Here is a 9,624-nt window from a genome sequence, read left to right as displayed (position 1 = left end):
CCAGCCGATTAGAGAGAAAAACACACATAGAGACCAGTCGTTTGGCCTTGTTTCTACAGCCGAACAGTGACACACGCTGGTGGGATTGAGAGCCCACGGCCAGGCAACTCTGGTGGCTCAGTTTCCAGTGTTTGGCTGGTGGACGTGTCTTCGACGCCGGCCATGATTTAGTCCCTCCCTTCAGTTTTTGACCTCCTAACCTAAAAAATGACCTCCATTTCTCCAAATTCTAAGCCATTTATGAGATATGTGAGGGGAGAGTTTGACTGAAACTTTCCATTCACTTTTCGGCCAATCCTGATGGCTTTGATCTCAACAATGGTTGGTTTCATATTCCTTGTCTTAGTTTCCTATTGGTATCTTATTTGTGAACTTTGTTGGAGTATTTTAAAACACGCCATTTTTAATAAAATATTATTTTTTAATATGGTAATATGAAAAAACATATCTGTTTAATATTTAAATAATTGTTATTTATATTAAAGATGCCAAATTGTATTGCATTGAATAAGTATGGTAGCGAATTAATATTTTTGAAAATTTGGGAAATCTATAATGGTATATAATAAAACGTATCTTTATATATTAATTGTATGTGAAGTTTAAATGATATTTTTTATATGAATTTATATATATTTTACAATATTTGAATATTTAAAATTTATGTTGTATGTTGAATATTTAATAAATTACTATTTGAAATTTTGATGCCAAAATTGAATAATTTGAGATATTTATGTGCATTAGTGCATGATTTGGATTTTGGAAAAATTATGAAAAGTAATTTCTATGTAATTTATTTTTTAAGAGATTATGGTTAAATGTTATTGATTCATTATTATTTTATTATGAGCTAAATATTGGATTCCCTATGCATAACGATGCAGTTTATGTGGCATGAAATATATACGAAATTGTTAGTATATTTTAATGTTAATTTGGTGTAAATCAATTTTATGAATTTGAAGGAAATATTTAATTAAAATATATTTATGTGTTTAATTATTATTTACTTATGGACTTGGTATTATGGTGATAGAAATTTTAATATTTAATCTTATGTATTTGATGATGGATTACAAGAGAGTATGGAATTTTATGAAATTGGTAAAGGTGTACAATTTGATTATATTTTATCAAAATTCTATATTTTATAATATTATAAAATTTTATCAATTTTTGATGGACCATACACGTACTGGTATTTTGTAGTTGTGGATGTGATTAGTGTGCGAGCGGATTGTTATGAGCACGCATGTTTATACTCTCCCATAGTTGTCATCGGACTGAGGGCAGGCAAGTTTGATATTGGCCATAGCCGCCCCCTTCCATGGTCGGAATTGAGGGTTATAACATCAACGCTACTGGGATGCCAGGACGGCCTAGATGTCAGTTTTTTCTCTATAACCTCCCCGTCAGGCGGTGCTTTGGAATGCTAGGCCCCGTCAAAAATTACCGGTATATAGTATGTGCATCAAGTATCTTTTTATATATACACATACACGTTTATAAATATATATAGATATATTATATTATATTGTGTTATTATGTACCACACCGTACGGGATGACAATCCAAAGTGGTCCATGAAGAGCTAGCCTCGTAATTATGTTGCCTATAAGTGCAACGGATACGACGGCCAATCTAGGCAATCACCCCTGACTGTGTTGGTGGCAGAGTGCCTGCGACAGCTAGAATTATGGATCACGCAGTCTATTAGAGAGTATCGTTTGTATCTCTGATACGAGTGTGCATATTTTATTATATGTTATGGATTTTAAAATATTACTTTATTTTATGTTGTCTTACCTATTCATCATGATTTGATTCTTCAATATTATCTTTAATCGCCTTTTTGGTTGTTACATTATGATCACCTTCATTAATATTGATTATTTTATTATTATTATTAATATTATTATTATCGTGATTATCATACAGTGACGTTGAACAACTATCACAACGAATGGGTGAGAAATATGACTATGTGGCAAGTATAACGGCCTATGGGCATGTGTGGTTATGTGACAGCCCTTGGACAGGTGAGATTATGTGATAACCCTTGAACATGTATGGTTATATGGTAGCCCCCAGATGAGTTATATTAATATTATTTTTATCATTTAAATAATTACTATTATTTATTATTGTTAATGTGATGGTTATTTTATCCTTCATTCTATATTACACATTGGTATGTTGGTAAAATGATATTTGAAATGTACGACACTAAGTGGGTGGTGTGGGTGAACATGAATGTTTAAAGATATATTTGTGTTCTTTACTTACTAGTTCATTTCTATTATGTATGTGTTTTTATATATATCCTGATATCAAAGTGCTGTAAATTGTGAAAATTATTGTAGTAAAGTGGGAGGGATAAGGTGGTACCATATAGGAGTGCGTTTTCGTGTGGGTAAATTTTAGGGCATGTTTTACCCTTAGGGGGAATGCTGCTGGATTTTTCATAGGGCTGTCCGGTAGGGTCTCTCTAGGATCAGGACTTGTCTAGGGTTCCGAGAAGGAATTCTGGATGGGCCCTAAAAACTATGAATATTTGGTTTGCCTCAATTAGTGATGTCAAGAAAACTTAATTCTATTACATGTTGTTGTCATACCAAATTCAACTTGATTGCTGTTTCATTCAAATTACACTATATTATTGGTTCTGATATAAAAGTTTTTGTTTTTTGTGTTACTATGTTTATTCTTTTTTTATTTAATGTAATATGGTGTGCATTGGAGGTTAGATACTGCTGAAGCTGAGAGGAATAAGGATTATTGGCGAACATTAACAGTTGACATTCATGAGGTTCGCTATGCAGAACTATCACATGTAAAGCCAATAGCAGCTAAGGTAGCCGTTGGTGATAAAGATGCAACTGATGATGACAATCATGCTAGTGCCTCACAAAATGATAATATAAGTTTATTCAACTGTTATGTTCAAAATATATATTATATAAAATAATGAATGTTGTACTAATATATATGTACTTATTTTTGGATTCTTATGTTGAATAGATTAATCGCATGGAGGCAAAATTGGATGAATTGAAGAAATATGTGGCTGCCAAATTTGACGAAGTCAAGTAAGAGATGGCTGCTTGAAGGACAATGGTTGGTTCTCTTATTGACCAACTATATCATCAGGTATCATAATACACTAACCCATAGAATAAAGTTGTAAAACTACTAGGGTGATTGCATGTTTTCGTACATTATACTTGAGGGTTACCTTATAATTCAATTGTATGCTATTATTCATCGAGACTTTTTTTTTTTTTTTTGGTTTGTTTCTTGAAACCACAAAATAACCATTGTGTTATGCAGGCTGAACATAAAGTGCACACACAATCACCGCCCTTTTCAGTGTGACAGTCATCCTCGTTGGCACCATCTGATCGCAAGGAAGGATGAATGGATTTTGAGTAAGAAAAAGTTTATGATGCTCCCATGGACAATGACAGTGCTAAGAAGATAGATGAAGAATCTGAAACACTACCTGATCCTATCGTACTTGGTAGCTCCCATGTAGATGATTCAAGGTCTTTGGTGCCATATACTCTTTGATATCAACCTTTGCACATGGCATGGGATAATATTGCTCCGGATGATAGTCCGTAACATGACCAGTTAGTGGAACAAAAGAATGATGTGGAGCCTATGACACATAAATTTGTAAAGAAAAGCCGATTTGGTCGTGTTTATCACCAATCACAGCACATCATCTCCCCATACACTGATCCACATAAAAGGAAGGTTAAATTGAATCTCAAACAATCTATTAATGCAGTGAAAGAAAGGTTATTTGATGAGTGGTATGGACTAGCACCATTAGGATCAAATGTTGTTATCAATTATATTAAGGTAGACAAACATTTTTTTAATGTTCTACTTACCCCCGTTGGGTGGTTGACGTCTAATGTAAGTTATATACCTTACTTTCATACAAGTTCATTGTCTTATCAATTTTGGATTGTTGTATTATCACAACACACTTGCGTATGATTTATTTTTATATTGTTTGCAGCATATGGATGTCATTTTATATTTCATACGACAAAGGCGATCTGACCATCGCAGCATGTTCACCCAATGATGTGCCATATTGGACATCTTATTCTGGGTAAGATGATAAAAACTTACATTGTTGTTATATATTATTGATTTATTAGACTTAAAAGTTTATTTGTCCATTTGTTTCATTGGCAGTCATCAATAAAAGGGTGTTATCCCACTTTTGAAGCATCCCTCAACACATATGCATATGATTTGACACTGCTAAGATATGTGCATGGGACGTCACCAAGACATAGCATGTCGTGATAGATTTGTGATTATGTGAGTGCATATATATTGGAAAATGATATAATATTTGTTCCATTTGTCGATAATAAGGTTATTTTCATCATTTCAGTCGTACATCCCTGTCAATAATGGAAGCGCCAACTGGTTGGCAGCAAGTGTTGACTTATGGCTGGCTACTGGTGGCCACTGGCTTGCAGCATTTTACATGTGTTGCCTTGAGACCAGCATCACTAGGTGTCAATAACTTCTTAAATAGCAGAATAATAGAAGAATGTGAGCTTAGATATGTCAAGGAATCATGGTATAAATTTATCAAAAAAAATACCAAATGAATAGTTAGACTGATGTTATCCATGTCTTATATTGGAATTAAAATAAACTCGCAAAAAAATAAAAGAATAAGACTATTACCAACTATACTTCTGCAAGATTTTGTTTGAACATCTAAGAAACCTAATAAGAGTGGAAAACGAAAAGGATACTTTCCAGTAATTTTTTGAAGCTCCTCATCACTTATTTTGGGCAAATTTCTATTATGTAGTTTGAACTATGGAGAGGCATCCCCTTTGAATGGATGTAGTTTGAACTATGGAGATGTATCCTCTTTGGATATCTACTTGTCTACAAAAGTATCATAAGGCATTTCCCCTTAAGCTGCGGCAGAGTGAATTTGAGATAGCGACGCTAGAGGAGGCTGAATAGTTGTCTCACAAGGTGATGTGTAAGGAAGGCTAGAAACAGATGATAAATTTTCTCTTACAATAGAAGTGGCTAGGCTACTCTAGTAATTATTCATATCTTCATTCTACTAAACCAATAGTTTTCTCCTTTTAACCAACTACATAGGAAAAGTATAAATAGAAAAGGTAAAAATACACTATAACAGTACTGATTACATGTTATCATAATGCTTTGCTAAGTAAAGAAGAAAGATAAAAAAGAATTAATTGATTTGGATAGCAAGTGAAGAATAAAATAAATAAAATCATGTGAAACAATAGACTTGAGGATATTTTTGAAATATTGAAAAATATCATTGTTAACTTATCTATCCCAATAGCTTAAACTCGTAGGAAGTTCCAACTATGTACATCAAGCAAACAGTATAACCATTTACACTCTCCTTGCTCGTAAGCCATCCAAGCTCAATTAACACATTACTGTCTCAATATGTACAGAGGATGTCAGTTATCTAGAAATGAGAATGTAATAAACATGCATGCCTCAAAAATTTCTTTAAAAAATCTTAGAATACATGTTTATCTATCTTCTTCATGTTTTATAAAATGCAGGACATTATCATAGTAAAACAAATGATATGAAAAAATTACCATTTTCAAAAGCAACGTAAAATTCCTTTATGGTTCTTCAGACCTTTATAGGAGCAATGACACATTCCAAAGACAAATCGCGAAAAGGATTGTGAAGCAGTATACCAGAATTGTAATATGTTTACATACAAATAAAGAAAGCATAAAGCTTACAAACAATGTTCAAACATTTTAATTTTAATTTCCACAGCTTAGGTAAACACTTACCAGTTACCACTTCTTTAGAGTCAACAGATAGTTTAACTTCTAAAGCATCCATCGTTTTCTGAGGAACCGCAGGGGTAGCATTTGGAGAAGAAGGAAGTTTATTTGGTTCCTCAAATGCAAAATTTTCTATTAACTCTAGAGAGTATTTGCTTGGTAAATTTGATTTTAAAGTGGAGCAGTAACATTTTCTTATTAACACATTTAGAGGATTGCATAACAGGTTGATGCAACTCTAGGAAACCCATCTATGAACTTTAAAACTACTCGTTATGGATGTTTTCAGAGTCTACAATAACACTATATCAAGATTTCAATGACAATTATAAACATAAACTTTCATAGTGAAATAAACACCTAGTTATTTCATTTACATTTTACTCTCTCACTGTCAATTGGAGTTCTAGGATAAAGTTCCACCAGGTGCATTCACTCACCTAATTTAAAGAGCCTGAAAAAAATATGCATCTTTGTGTTTATCCTAACTACAAATATTTAAGGGCAAATTATATGAAGACCCTTTATGTCTTAATCTCATACTAACAACCGTTTGACTGAAAATAGTTCCATCAGACTCACCTCTGACTAACTACCATAGAGGTTTAACGGTTAAATTTTTTTCATGAAAAGTTACATAGAGATCCCATAAATTCTACTAAAATTAAATGGACCTTCTTGTCACAAACATAGCTAAAAAGGAAATGAATTCTGAAGTTTTGGTTTCTAAACCAGTTTAATATTTAGAAAGAGTTGAATTAGTTTATTTCTAAAACATTAAGGAACAAACACTTCTTTGCATAATACACGTTTGGTTATGTTTGCAAAACAAAACAACGTGTTATAATGGTCTTGAAAAGAGTAACTAAAACAACTTCTTCAATGAAGCGTGATAGTTTCCATTTAGAGTATGATCCAGCACAGCCTCTAAACATGAAATTCGATTCAAAAACTCTGAAGGAACCTAAAAAATTAAAAAAATTAAAAAAAGCAACCATTATGAATGAAAAGCCAGGCATACTTGCAGCTTGAAATTAGGATGAGCAAATGATTCATCCAAGGATATACTGGTCTGTTGAAGATCGAGCACCGCTTTGACCGACGATAAGGTCTTAATCTTGAGAACGAATTAAGAATGGCTCCGAGATCAACGAGGAATAGTCCATTGCCAAGCGAAGGAGGCTGAGCAGCTGGGTAGCAGTTATTGGACGAGGAGTCGAAGGAGCTGAGTAATGGGACTAGTGACTGAGTACTACGAAGCCATAGCAGAGATCGTAGAGAAAGATAGAGTGAGAGGGAAAAGGATCATGTTGAGATGAAGGAAAAGAAAATGGAATAGAGAAGGTTTACTAATAAGAGAAAGACGGGAATTGGATGTGAAATGTGATAGGTGGGATATTAAAAGAAAGAAGGAAATTGGATGTGAAATATAGTAGGTAGGATATTGATAGAGAGAAACAAATTGTACGTGGTTTATAGAGTAAGGGTAGAGTTAGGATTAGGCCTATTCAACAAACCCAAAAACCCAAAAAACCCGACTGACATGACCCGATCCAACCCAAAAATAAGAAAAACCAATATAAGTGGGCGGATTGTAGGTTTTTCTTTTTCAACCCGAATCCATTGGGTTGGATTTCGGGTTATAAGTTTAAAACCTGTTAAAACCCAACCCAACCTGTAGATAACCTCCCCAGCAGATAATTTTGAGTGGGCTTTAAAAAAAGGCCTCTTTCAAAAGTTCTTATGGGCTGAAAATTTAAAAAGTAAAAGTTTAAATAAAAAGAAAAAAAGGTTTTTTTCAAAACAATCACATGAAACTTTCTCAACCTCCTTTTCTATGCCTTAAATTGACTTTGCTTGCTTATCTCTGAGCCTCCATTGAGTTTCCTTTCCTCCACTCACCCTTATCTTCTTCCCCTATCTCAAATCAAGGCCTTTTCGTCATAGAAACAAGATCTCTTTAGCCTTTTCAAAAATTCCTGGTAAGTTCCCATGATTTTCAAAATTTTATTATTTTGTCTATTTACTCTTATCACGTTGTCATTTTATTTACTGCAAATTCAATAGATGTTGAAGTGATGTGCAAATTCAATAGATCTTGAAGTGATGTGTAGCTTAGTTTCGACAAAATATGCCTCATATTCTTCTTTGCCATTTCTTTCTTTTGAAGATGACAGTAATGAGAATATAGCTTTAAGATTTGGTTTCATTTCATAAAAAACAATACAGCTTATTCATATAATGAAAGAGTTAGGCAATAGAGTAGGCCATACAAGCTTCCTGAGAGAGAAATCGGCTTTTTATTTTATTGCAGGCTAGACAAATGATGATTGTTTAGTAATTTACTTTTTATAAATGTTTGATATGAAACTAAGGGTGAGGCCAAAAGTATATTCGTGAAGAGTTCCAAAATGAAACTTTTGTATGCTAAGAACAGAGTCCTATCTTTTTTTATGTTAGTAGCTGCTATATGATATATTTTTCTTTTTAATATGATTTGATTCCTATAATTCTAATTTTAATTTTTAGATGGATGAAATTCAATCTAATGCTTCTAAAACTACACCAATAACATCTGCTACACCAACTGAATCATGCAGTACACTAACCACTTGTGATATACCAGTAGTGCCACCACCTTCTTCTTCTCAAGTACCTCCACCATCCACTTTGAGCAAGAAGAAACTGGTAAGAACTTCAGAAATTTGGGCTCATTTTAGTAAAATAGAAGGAAGTGATAGGTGTAAACGTAACTACTGTGATAGGGATTATGCATGTAATACTAATAAATGTGGGACTACTACTTTGTGAAATCATTTGAGTCAATATAAGAGGAATCTACATAGAAAAGATGATACGAGTCAAAAGATACTCTCTTTTAGAAGTAAAAAAGAAGGTGAATGTGGTAGTACTAATCTTGTTGCTGTGGGATTCAATAAAGAGGCTTGTAGGGCTGCATGTGCTAGAATGATTATTAGAGATGAGTTGTCATTTACATTTGTAGAAGGAGAGGGATTTAAAGATTTTTGTAGTGTAGCTTGTCCAAAGTTTGATCCACCATCTCGAGTTACAATTGCTAGAGATGTGTATCAACTTTATTTAGAGGAGAAGAAAAGGTTGAGAAGTTTATTTGTGAATAACTTACCAATGGTTAGCTTAACCACAGACACATGGACGTCCATACAAAATATTAATTATATGATTGTCACAGCTCACTGTATTGATAGTGAATGGAAATTACATAAGAGGATAATGAATTTTTGTCAAATAGCTAATCATAAGGGTGAGACAATTGGTAAACTAAGTGAAAGTTATTTGATTGAGTGGCAGATCGAAAAGGTCTTTACTATCACTATGGATAATGCATCGGCAAATGATGTTGCCATTGCATACATTTTCCTCCACATGCATTGTTGTGCTCACATCACTAACTTGATTGTGAGTGATGGATTGAAGGATCACATTACTTCAATTGATCTCATTCATCATGTTGTGAGGTATGATAGATCCTCACCATCAAAATTAGTCAAGTTTAAAGCATGTATTAAGAAAGAAAGATAGAGTGTAAAAAACTCTTATCCTTGGATGTGCCAACTAGGTGGAATTTCACCTATTTAATGTTAGAAAGTGCAATTAAGTTTCACAAAGCTTTTGAGAGGATGAAGGAAGAGGATGGTTACTACCTTCGTTATTTTAGTAATGAACCTTCGGCAGAAAAAGATTGGAATGATGCTCAATTGTTTCTGAAATTTTTGAAGAGTTTTTATGATATTACTTTGAA

Source organism: Ziziphus jujuba, chromosome 3, assembly GCF_031755915.1.
Source record: "Ziziphus jujuba cultivar Dongzao chromosome 3, ASM3175591v1".
Lineage (NCBI taxonomy): Eukaryota > Viridiplantae > Streptophyta > Magnoliopsida > Rosales > Rhamnaceae > Ziziphus > Ziziphus jujuba.
Note: the sequence above shows the minus strand (reverse complement) of the source record.